Source organism: Malania oleifera, chromosome 1, assembly GCF_029873635.1.
Source record: "Malania oleifera isolate guangnan ecotype guangnan chromosome 1, ASM2987363v1, whole genome shotgun sequence".
In the NCBI taxonomy this organism is placed as follows: Eukaryota; Viridiplantae; Streptophyta; class Magnoliopsida; order Santalales; family Ximeniaceae; genus Malania; species Malania oleifera.
This window is the reverse complement of record NC_080417.1, coordinates 93,037,723-93,048,083: the sequence shown is the minus strand read 5'-3', so window position 1 is coordinate 93,048,083 and position 10,361 is coordinate 93,037,723. Positions and strand designations below refer to the sequence as shown.

Below are 10,361 nucleotides of genomic sequence, written 5' to 3'. Positions count from 1 at the left end.
AAAGGATCATCTACAACTTTGGTGTTTTTAGTTTTGTGAGATACAGGCTCCAGAAAAGTCAAATTTGCGATGAACAGAGAATGAAAAAAATTGAAAAAATATAGCCATTCGGGTCAACCCTTTCCCAACCGGGTCAATCCTTTCCATCCGGGTCTAGGGCACCCAATGCCTCCTATTTAAGTTCCTCTGTTTCTTCCCCCTACGCAAGCAGCCCACAAGGGCTCCCCCTCTCCCCTTCTCTCTTTTCCCTTTCTCTTTTCTTTTTTCTCTTCCATAGTTTTTCTCTTGACTACTCTCTTTTCATTCCTCTGTTTCTCTCCCTGAATTCTCTCTTGTTCTCTCCTTCTAGTAGTTTTTTCTTTGTCTCTATTTCTCTCTCAACCTTCCCCATCCCACAGCTAACTCCAGCAGCAGTCAACCGAACCACCGGTCTCCTTGTTCCAGCTGCAACACCAGCAACACAGCAGCACCCCTGCTGCTATACTAGCAGCATAGCCTGTTGCAGACGCTGCAACACCACCCGAGGAACACCACAGTAGCCCCAACCAGCCTCCCTGCTGCCTGCAACCTCTCAGCTAGTTTACAGCAGGCCTGCGGCTTCACCAACATCAGACCCCTGCTGCAGCTACATCACAACACAGCAGTCGAAAGTCGCTCCATCACATCCGGCAGCAGCAGCAACTTGAGCACCAGCTGCTATGTTTTTTATCTCCTTCTCCTTTTATTGCAATTGAATGTGTTTTGTTTTTAAATTATTTAGTTAGTTAAATAGAGTTTTAAAAACTTGTTTGAGTGACTATTTAGTACTTTTACTTTATTTTATTTTATTGAAGTTTAGTTCTTGTTTATTTGAGACTTCTCAATTAATATTGTCATTAGATTGGTAGAGTTTAGTTTAGTTTCTTTCAATTATTTATTTATCGTTCTTTTAAATTAAAGTCTGTTTTACTTCTAGCCAAATAATAATTAAAAAAAAAAGAGTTTTTGTTTGAAGTTGTTTTTCCAAAATTAGTCTTTTTATTGAATCTTGGGTTAGTTAGGGTCGGGTTGGTTAAAGTTTGAGTTTTTATTGTGTTTCGTTGTCATTTAAGCGTCGAACTTTTGTTTATGTCTGTGTTTAGATTGCGACTCTTGATTCAATATCTTAAATTTGTTGAAGGTTCAATTTTAGTGTGTGCGTTTGAATCTGATTGAGTTTCCTTGCCTGTGTGTTTTTAATTCTGAGTTCCAATTTTTCATCTCTAATCAACGCATGTTCTGATGTTTCCTTGAGTAGATTGGCATTAGTGTTCTTCAATTCACCGCATTTTAGTTTAGGACTTTAAATTACATGTCATTTAATTCAAAGTGAAACTCAACAATCTTAAAAACCCGAATCTGAACTGAGTTCAGTACCTTTTTAATTTTGATTGGAAGAACGTCAAATCTGAGATTAAAACGCATTCCCTGAGGAGACGATCTAGCCCTTGGGGTTAATATTACACGACAGAACTCCTATACTTGGGATAGCTTCCGAGCTGCTCATTTTTCGAGTGAGTCAAGTTTTTGGCGCCGTTGCCGGGGAATGTCGTTCTTAGTCTCAAATTTGCGTTTTTCCCATCATTTTTATAAGTTTTATAAAAATAGAAAAAAAAAAAGCAGAAAACAAGAAAAACTGAAAAAAAAATAATAATAAAATTTGAGTTTTGAAAAATGGCTGCACCTGCACCGCGCACGATAAAGGATTTTTTGCAGCTTGAATATGCCAGTGCATCCTCTTCCACTGTTCTTCCTTATGACGAGCTTAATTTCATGATGCAGCGTGGGAGGTCATCATTGCTACCTGAGTTTTACGGAACGGAATCTAAGTGCCCTTATCAGCACCTAGCACAGTTTGAGTTAACTTGCAACATGTTTTTCTCTCATGCTAGAACTGACGAATTTATTAGACTGAATTTATTTCTTGCTACTTTGTAGGATAGGGCACTGATTTGGTTTCATTCTATGAGACCTCATTCTATCACTAATTGGGATGATATGGAGCGTGAATTTCTGGATACGTTTTGTTCCTCACAGAAAACTCAATTTTTGCAGGAACAGATTCTTAATTTTGTGCAGCAGGATGACGAGACATTTGGGGCTTGCTGGAAACGATTCAAGGATCTGCTAAGTACTTGCCCACATCACGGGTTTGACTCATCGAGGTTAGCTGATTATTTTTATACTGCTCTTACCCCTGATTGCAAGTGTTTTGTCCAGACTATGTCTAATGGAGAGCCCGTTAGCAAGGATTCAGATCAGGTATTATCATTCTTTGATTACTTTGCTGACAATGTCCCACAGTGCAACACATGATACACTCAGGCACCCATGACTGCACACCCTATCAGTACAATTAGTGGTGGTGATGCATATGAACCACCAAAATACCCAGATATTCCTCCGCCTCAATATCAACCACAACAGATCCCTCCGAGCCGTACGTCGTCAGAATTTCTGGAGGATAGCATAACACAGATGGTGAACATGCTCCAACAATTCATGCAAACTCAAGTTGATCATAATAATGAATTGCGGGATACCATTAATGCGATAAGCACATAGTTGGATATCTTAAAAAACGAAGAATTGCTCGCAGAACCTCAACCTAATCCTCAAGAGTACCAGCAACCACAACAACAAATGCACGATGATCTCTTTGAGGCAGTAGAGGCCACCACTACTTTGAGAAGCAAGAAAGAATTTCCCCAACCTGAGATGCTCATCGTCCGACAACCAGTTGTCCTAGCACTAGAAGTCACGGCTGAACCAGAAGAGGTCAAAGAAAAATCAGAGGAAACGGGGCTAGAAGCAGAGCAGTTAGTTGATGAGGAGACTGATACTCATACAGAGTACCAACCTATGGTACCTAATACTCCGAGCTTAGAAACCATGAAACCGTCACTCCCGCCTGAATCAGATGTTAAGGAACCTAATGTGGAGGCAGACTTTTGCAGTGGTATGATGATATGACACCCGATAAAGAGGGTGACCAGTCTGGTGAGCATATAATTTTCAAAGAACCAGGTAAAACCTTTAATGTTAATGCTTCTGAAGAACTGCAGGTAATTATTCTGATCACTTTCTCTCAACCGTTAGTTCATAAAGAAGCAAATTTCCTAGACACAATGTTAAATAAAGACCCTTTCTTTTCCACACAAGAGGGTCAACCTACACACAAATTGTTTGGTATTTTGACACGCATTAATTCATTTGAGGTTGATTTTCGTGCAGGTATGATGACTGATCGATTGTGGCGGCTTAAATTTGGAGAACCGCGAGTGCAATTTATAGACCTGCGGCCACTAGATGAAATTCCTCTAGAGCCTCCGCCAAGACAATTGTGATGTTTTTCTTTTCCTTCTTTTCCTTTTATTTTATCTTACTTTATTTTAGTTAGTTTTCAGGTCTATTTTCTCGTAGTTCGATCTTTGTTTTCCATTATTTCACCACTCAGGTATGCCTTACTTTTCCCGTGCACAGTATTTTCTATTTCCCCTATGCTTTCACATTGAGGACAACGTTCTACTTTAGTTGGGGCGGATGAGCATTCGCATGTAACACTGTGCACATACACGTACTGGGTTTAAAAAAAATCAAAATCAAAATCATAAAATCAAAAAGAAAAAGAGAAAGAAAAGAGGAGCACTAAGGAATTACACTGCACTATGCCATGTTTAACACTGTGTATACCTTTCACATACTTGCATATAACTTAAGAATGACACACTTGAGTCAATCATGTGAAGTTTTCTCTTTATATGATCTTATGACTATGAAAAATTAATTGGTAGTATATTCGTGTTAATTTGGTTATATAATTTCCTGTATCTACATGCATCTCACGAGGCTAAATAAACACATTCACGTGATTCATTGCATTTAGAGTTTCCTGTGAGCACTGAGAGAGCACCCGTGGAGACTATGACACCTTGTGAGATATCCTTGAGCTATTTATTGTCCTTTTGAGCATTAATATCAAATCAGAGTTCATGGAACTCAATTCTCTTTTTCTAGATGATTCCTTTGTACACTAGTCTATGTTTTGATTTGCTAGCCTAGAGGTGACACCTAATGGGGAGATAGAAACCTAGGTTTTGTAGCCTACTCAAAGTGTGAAGGCTGAGCCACCCCTAGAGATAGACTTAATTCATGAACCACTATTCGAGCTCAATTCCCATTGATGGTATGAAGATTACAAAAGAAGTGTTAATATTGTTCTTATTGCTCAAGAAAAGATAGAAAATAAAGAATGAGTAGAAAAAAGAATAAGCAATACACATGCGCATGAAATGAAATGTCAATGCCGGCCCAAATACATATCACCAAAAGTTAAGGAAGACACATATTTTCCACGTATGAAGATTCTTCAATTGATTAATGCCTCAGATGCATTCACGACAAGTTTGTGAGTAAGTTGATCTAGGGTGGTCTCAGTTGGATATGGCGAGTAGGTGAGAAGATGCTAGGGTGAAGGACTTGCCACCTCATAGATAGGCTAGATCCTTTCCAGACTAGTCAACTCCATATACTTAGTGTTGTTCTTTTTAATATGTGGGATGTTTGATCGCGACACTCCTCCTCACATATGACGAGTGAACCCATTTTCTTTGAGTGTTTTTGAGGGTATACCAGTTAGGCCGAGTCAAAGCGACCGTTCTGTAGGTGTCCACTGGCGTCCTAGGTGTACTGAGTCACACACATCACACACACCTTGAGAGTTTACCTATTTATACTCGAACTTATATGATTGCATTAACTCTGAATGTGCCACTGATTAACTTCATATGAGTATACTACTTTCAAATCACATATAAACGATGAAACTTGCATGAGTGACGTGCTTTGGAGTCGTTTGCATTGAATATGAACAAGCTTGTGTAAAATTCAGTTATGTTCTTATATGTGAAGTGGTATAATTATGTCGCATGTGCATTGATTTCATGATTACTGGAGTATGTAATTGTTGATACCACCCTGAGATTCATTCGCGTCATTTGCTAGAGACTAGCAAAACGTTAGTTGGGGGGTGTGATTACGCGCCGAAACTGCGTAATTGGATGTTTAACCCGGTCTTTACGGTTTATATTTTTAATTAAATGTCCAAAATTGTCCAATATTTTAATAAAGTGCCAAAATTATCATTCTTGAACTTTATTGCACTATTTATGAAGTTTTGGTAACTTTTTGTCGCAGGAAAAATTCCTGGGAACCAAAACCGACACCTGTTCGTATTTTATGCATAACTTTTCCGTCCAAACTCCGATTGAGACAATTCAAATTTCTAGAAAAATAGGAAAGAATCATCTACAACTTTTATGTTTTGAGTTTTGTGAGATACAGGCTCCAAAAAAGTCATATTTGCGATGACCAGAGAATTAAAAAAATGGAAAAAATATAGCAATTTGGGTCAACCCTTTCCCATCCGGGTCAATCCTTTCCATCCGGGTTTAGGGCACCCAATGCCTCCTATTTAAGTTCCTCTATTTCTTCCCCCTACGCAGGCAGCCCACAAGGGCTCCCCCTCTCCCCTTCTCTCTTTTCCCTTTCTCTTTTCTCTTTTCTCTTTTCTCTTCCATGGTTTTTCTCTTGACTACTCTCTTTTCATTCCTCTGTTTCTCTCCCTGAATTCTCTCTTGTTCTCTCCTTCCAGCAGTTCTTTCTTTGTCTCTATTTCTCTCTCAACCTTCCCCATCCCACAGCCAACTCCAGCAGCAGTCAACCGAACCACCGGCCTCCTTGTTCTAGCTGCAACACTAGCAACACAGCAGCCCCCCTGCTGCTATACCAGCAGCATAGCCTGTTGCAGACGCTGCAACACCACCCGAGGAGCACCACAGCAGCCCCAACCAGCCTCCCTGCTGCCTACAACCTCTCTTCCAGTTTACAGCAGGCCTGCGGCTTCACCAACATCAGACCCCTGCTGCAGTTACACCACAACACAACAGCCGAAAGTAGCTCCATCACATCCGGTAGCAGCAGCAACTTGAGCACCAGCTGCTATGTTTTTTATCTCCTTCTCCTTTTATTGCAATTGAATGTGTTTTTTTTTTTAATTATTTAGTTAGTTAAATAGAGTTTTGAAAACTTGTTTGAGTGATTATTAAGTACTTTTACTTTATTTTATTTTATTGATGTTTAGTTCTTGTTTATTTGAGACTTCTCAATTAATATTGTCATTAGATTGGTAGAGTTTAGTTTAGCTTCTTTCAATTATTTATTTATCGTTCTTTTAAATTAAAGTCTATTTTACTTCTAGCCAAATAATAATTAAAAAAAAAGAGTTTTTGTTTGAAGTTGTTTTTCCAAAATTAGTCTTTTTATTGAATCTTGGATTAGTTAGGGTCGGGTTGGTTAAAGTTTGGGTTTTTATTGTGTTTCGTTGTCATTTAAGCATCGAACTTTTGTTTATGTCTGTGTTTAGATTGCGACTCTTGATTCAATATCTTAAATTTGTTGAAGGTTCAATTTTAGTGTGTGCGTTGGAATCTGATTGAGTTTCCTTGCCTGTGTGTTTTTAATTCTGAGTTCCAATTTTTCATCTCTAATCAACGCATATTCTGATGTTTCCTTGAGTAGATTAGCATTAGTGTTCTTCAATTCACTGCATTTTAGTTTAGGAATTTAAATTACATGTCATTTAATTCAAAGTGGAACTCAACAATCTTGAAAACCCGAATCTGAACTGAGTTCAGTACCTTTTTAATTTTGATTGGAAGAACGTAAAATCTGAGATTAAAACGCATTCCCTGAGGAGACGATCTACCCCTTGGGCTTAATATTACACGATAGAACTCCTATACTTGGGATAGCTTCCGAGCTGCTTATTTTTTGAGTGAGTCACAGGGACATAATGGGAAAGTGCTCCATCATTGAAGAGGAAAAATGTCTCGATATTAGCTATCGAATTAGGAAAATAAGGATTACATGGTTCATCATCGGGTTCTTCACTCGTCTTCTCTCTACCATTTCCTCGGTTTAGCCTCTTGCCAACCTTATTATTTACCTCCCTACCACTCCAAAAAATGGTCATAGCTTGGGTTTGCTCATGACACGATGAAGGTCCAGTAGTTAACCCACATTCTACACCATATTGGCCCTTAAGGTTCACTAGAGGCTGACTTGGCAATTTACCCTCATCTATCCTGCTCAAAAAGGTAGCTAGTTAGCCCATGCTAACTTCTAGCTTAGCAATACACTAGGAGTGAGAGTGGAGTAATTGCTGATCAACTTGGCGATCAGCCTCTTTGCCATCGAGGGCTTTCATCACTGCCTCTTGAAAAGATCCATCATATTGAGGTAGAGGAGGAGATGGTTGCTCATAAGATGAAGATCTAAGGGCATACACGAGAGGATTTTAAAGATTTTGGAATGGATGAGAAGGTGGAGAAGTGGGTGATTGTTGAGGTCATTGATCTTGGAAACATGGAGCTTATGGCCTCCAGGAGAAGTTAGGATGCTTAGTCCACCCAAGATTGTACTTGTTCGAGTAAGGATCATTGGTCGGTGTGTCGTACCAATTATGGATGGCCTTAAATTCCTTGTGCACAAATTCGGGCGGGGGAGGTGCATGAGGGCAATTATAACAAGTGTGTGATGGATAAGAGCATATGACACATACACCTATGCACACGCCATAGGCGGAGGTTGCTGTCCTAGGGACAATAACTGATCTAACTTCTTTACAACGGTATGCAGTGTGGGCACAAGGTCATGGCCTGCGACTAACTCATAGGCTCCCTTAGGATGGGAAGAGGAAGGCTTGGATAGTCTACATGTAGCAATAGCATGGTGCTAAGAATTCTCTATGAGGTTCTCGAAGAGAGCCTAGGCCTCATTCTCGTGCTTCGTTAAAAAAGTACCTCCACAAGATGCATCTACCATGAGTCTATCATGCTCAACTAATCCTTTATAAAAGTTTTGAACTAATTGCCACCTTAGGACTTGGTGATGTCGGCATTTGTGCAAGAGGTCCCTAAAGCGCTCCCATGTCTCAAAAAGCTTTTCCCCATCCAATTGCGAGAAACTAGCGATTGCCTTCCTCATCTAATTACTATTCCCAATGGGGAAGTACTTTTTCAAGAACTCATGCTACATGGTGGCCCAGTTGATCACCGTGTTTGGCTCTAATGAATTCAGCCAATATTTGGCCTTGTCCTTCAGAGAGGATGGGAATAGCTTTAAATGGAGGGCATTGTCACCAAAATGAGGTATATGAATGGTGGGACAGATTTCAAGAAACTCATCTAGGTGCTTGTATGGATTTTCATTTGAATTCCTCAAGAAATTAGGAAGCTTGAGATGATGGAAGTCTTAATTTTAAATTGTGCAGCCTCAACCTCCAAAAATTGGATGCAAGATAGCGAGGTGTATGCATTGGGTGTGAGGTAGTCTTTAAGAGGCCAAAGAGGTTTCTCTTCCACCATAGGTTGTGGTTCCAAGATTTGGAAGGTGGGAAGTAGTGGATGTTTAGCCACGACTTTAAGTTCAAATGACTCAGCTAACTCGATACTAGAGGTAGATTTCCTAATTGACCTATGGGATCTCTCAATCTTAGGTTCTATAGGCACTAACTTAGGATCCAAGGAGCACAAACCTAGGATATATACTTGCAGCACACAATGAAGACTTTAGAGTATTAAAAAAAAAAAAAAGTATAAACAAAAAAAAAAAAACAAAAATAAAAAAGCAAGTAAAACTCTAAACTAGAAATTGGCTTACTACCGTATTTGAGTCCTCAACAATGGCACCAAAATTATGTAGGCTCGCCAAGGCTTGGGTCCTTAACTACGAAAGATAAAATTTATAACTTAACTATCCTAAGTTTGGTAGAACAATGATTAAGTCGGGTGTCGATCCAAACGAACTCTCTTGACAAAAAAGGCCTTAGTTTCAACGAGAAAGAAAATATGAGGCAAAAAAATATCTTTACTTGGGAGATTTTGTAAAAGAATCAAATCTTTATATTCCATTTAAAGACTTATATAGGCACATCACTTGTTTCAAATGTAAACAAAAAATATATATAAAATTTGACTATCCATTTAAGAACAAGGATGTAAAAAATAAGAAAATCTGGAAAGTTAAGGGTGAGTCAGACACTAACCCCAATGGACCTAAGAAAATTTGGGTACCAAAATTAATCACTTGAATATTTATTGCAGGTATGTTTGAGGTCGTCCTTCTCTAAGAACATATGGTACATGGACAGCGGCTGCTTAAGGCACATTACTGAGGGCGGGGGGGGGGGGGGGGGGGGGGGGGGGGAGGGGGTAAGGCCAACTTTGCATCTATCACACCAAAGGATGGATGATTCATGACCTTCGGGGATAACACAAAAGGTAAGATCATCGAAGTAGGTAAGGTTGGCAAGGAACCATCTCTTGTTATAGATAATGTTTTACCTATAGATGGTTTAAAGCATAATCTGTTGAGTATAAGTCAGTTATGTGATAGAGGTTATAGGGGGTCCTTTGAACATGGAATATGCATACTAGAGAATATATTTGAGAACAAAATATTGTTTTCTACTAAACGACATGAAAATGTCTATACTACTAGTTTTGGTAACTTAGCTTTTCAACATGTGAAATGTTTTTATAGTATAAATGAGGCTAGTTGGCTTTGGCATAGGAGATTTGGACATGCTAGCATGGATTTATCGTCAAAGATGGTTAAAAGTGAATTAATTAAAGGTTTACCTAAGACACTATTTGTGAAAGATCAAATATGTGATGTGTTGGCCTAACAAGGCTTTTCAATCTTGTTTTGATGATAACAAATAAATGATACATTAACATGAGCTATTAAGTGATATTATTTTAGGTTTGAATGATCAAAGTACACTCATGGAAGAAGGCTTGTAAATAAAGCTAATCAAATGAAAGCATTCCGAAGTATAGAAGTATTGCAAAATGACAAGTGAAAGCTTAAAGCTTATCGGGATCAAGCTGAACCTCAGGAGATAAAAAGGAGCTTGAAGACTTAGAGGTTATTGAAGTTCATGTTTCGAAAGTCATTTGTAAGTACTTCAAATAAATATTGTGTAGATATATGAAGCTCTTTAGGATACAAATACTTAGAGATAAGTTATTGAAAAACCTTGAAAATGATTTTGAAAAGTCATATTTGAGTCTTTAAAAAAAACTAGTGTTTAAAACTAAAAAATGAAAATATTTGAAAAGAGAATGGATTGATCAGCTGACTGACCAAAACACACTACGATTAATCAGCAGACTAACAAACACAAAGAATGAATAAACCTGTTTAGCTACTGACCCTTTGAACTAGGATTAGTTAGTCGACTGACAAGCTGGTCTGTCCAACCGACTGACCATTTTGAA

At 38.7% G+C, this 10,361-nt stretch overlaps 1 non-coding gene across 1 annotated transcript; it reads left to right on the top strand.

The window, feature by feature from the left end:
- Positions 1–7,960: 7,960 nt before the first annotated feature.
- LOC131147341 (small nucleolar RNA R71) lies at positions 7,961–8,066 on the top strand. The gene has a single exon (XR_009134730.1). It is a non-coding gene; the product is annotated as a small nucleolar RNA R71 (small nucleolar RNA).
- Positions 8,067–10,361: the final 2,295 nt, after the last annotated feature.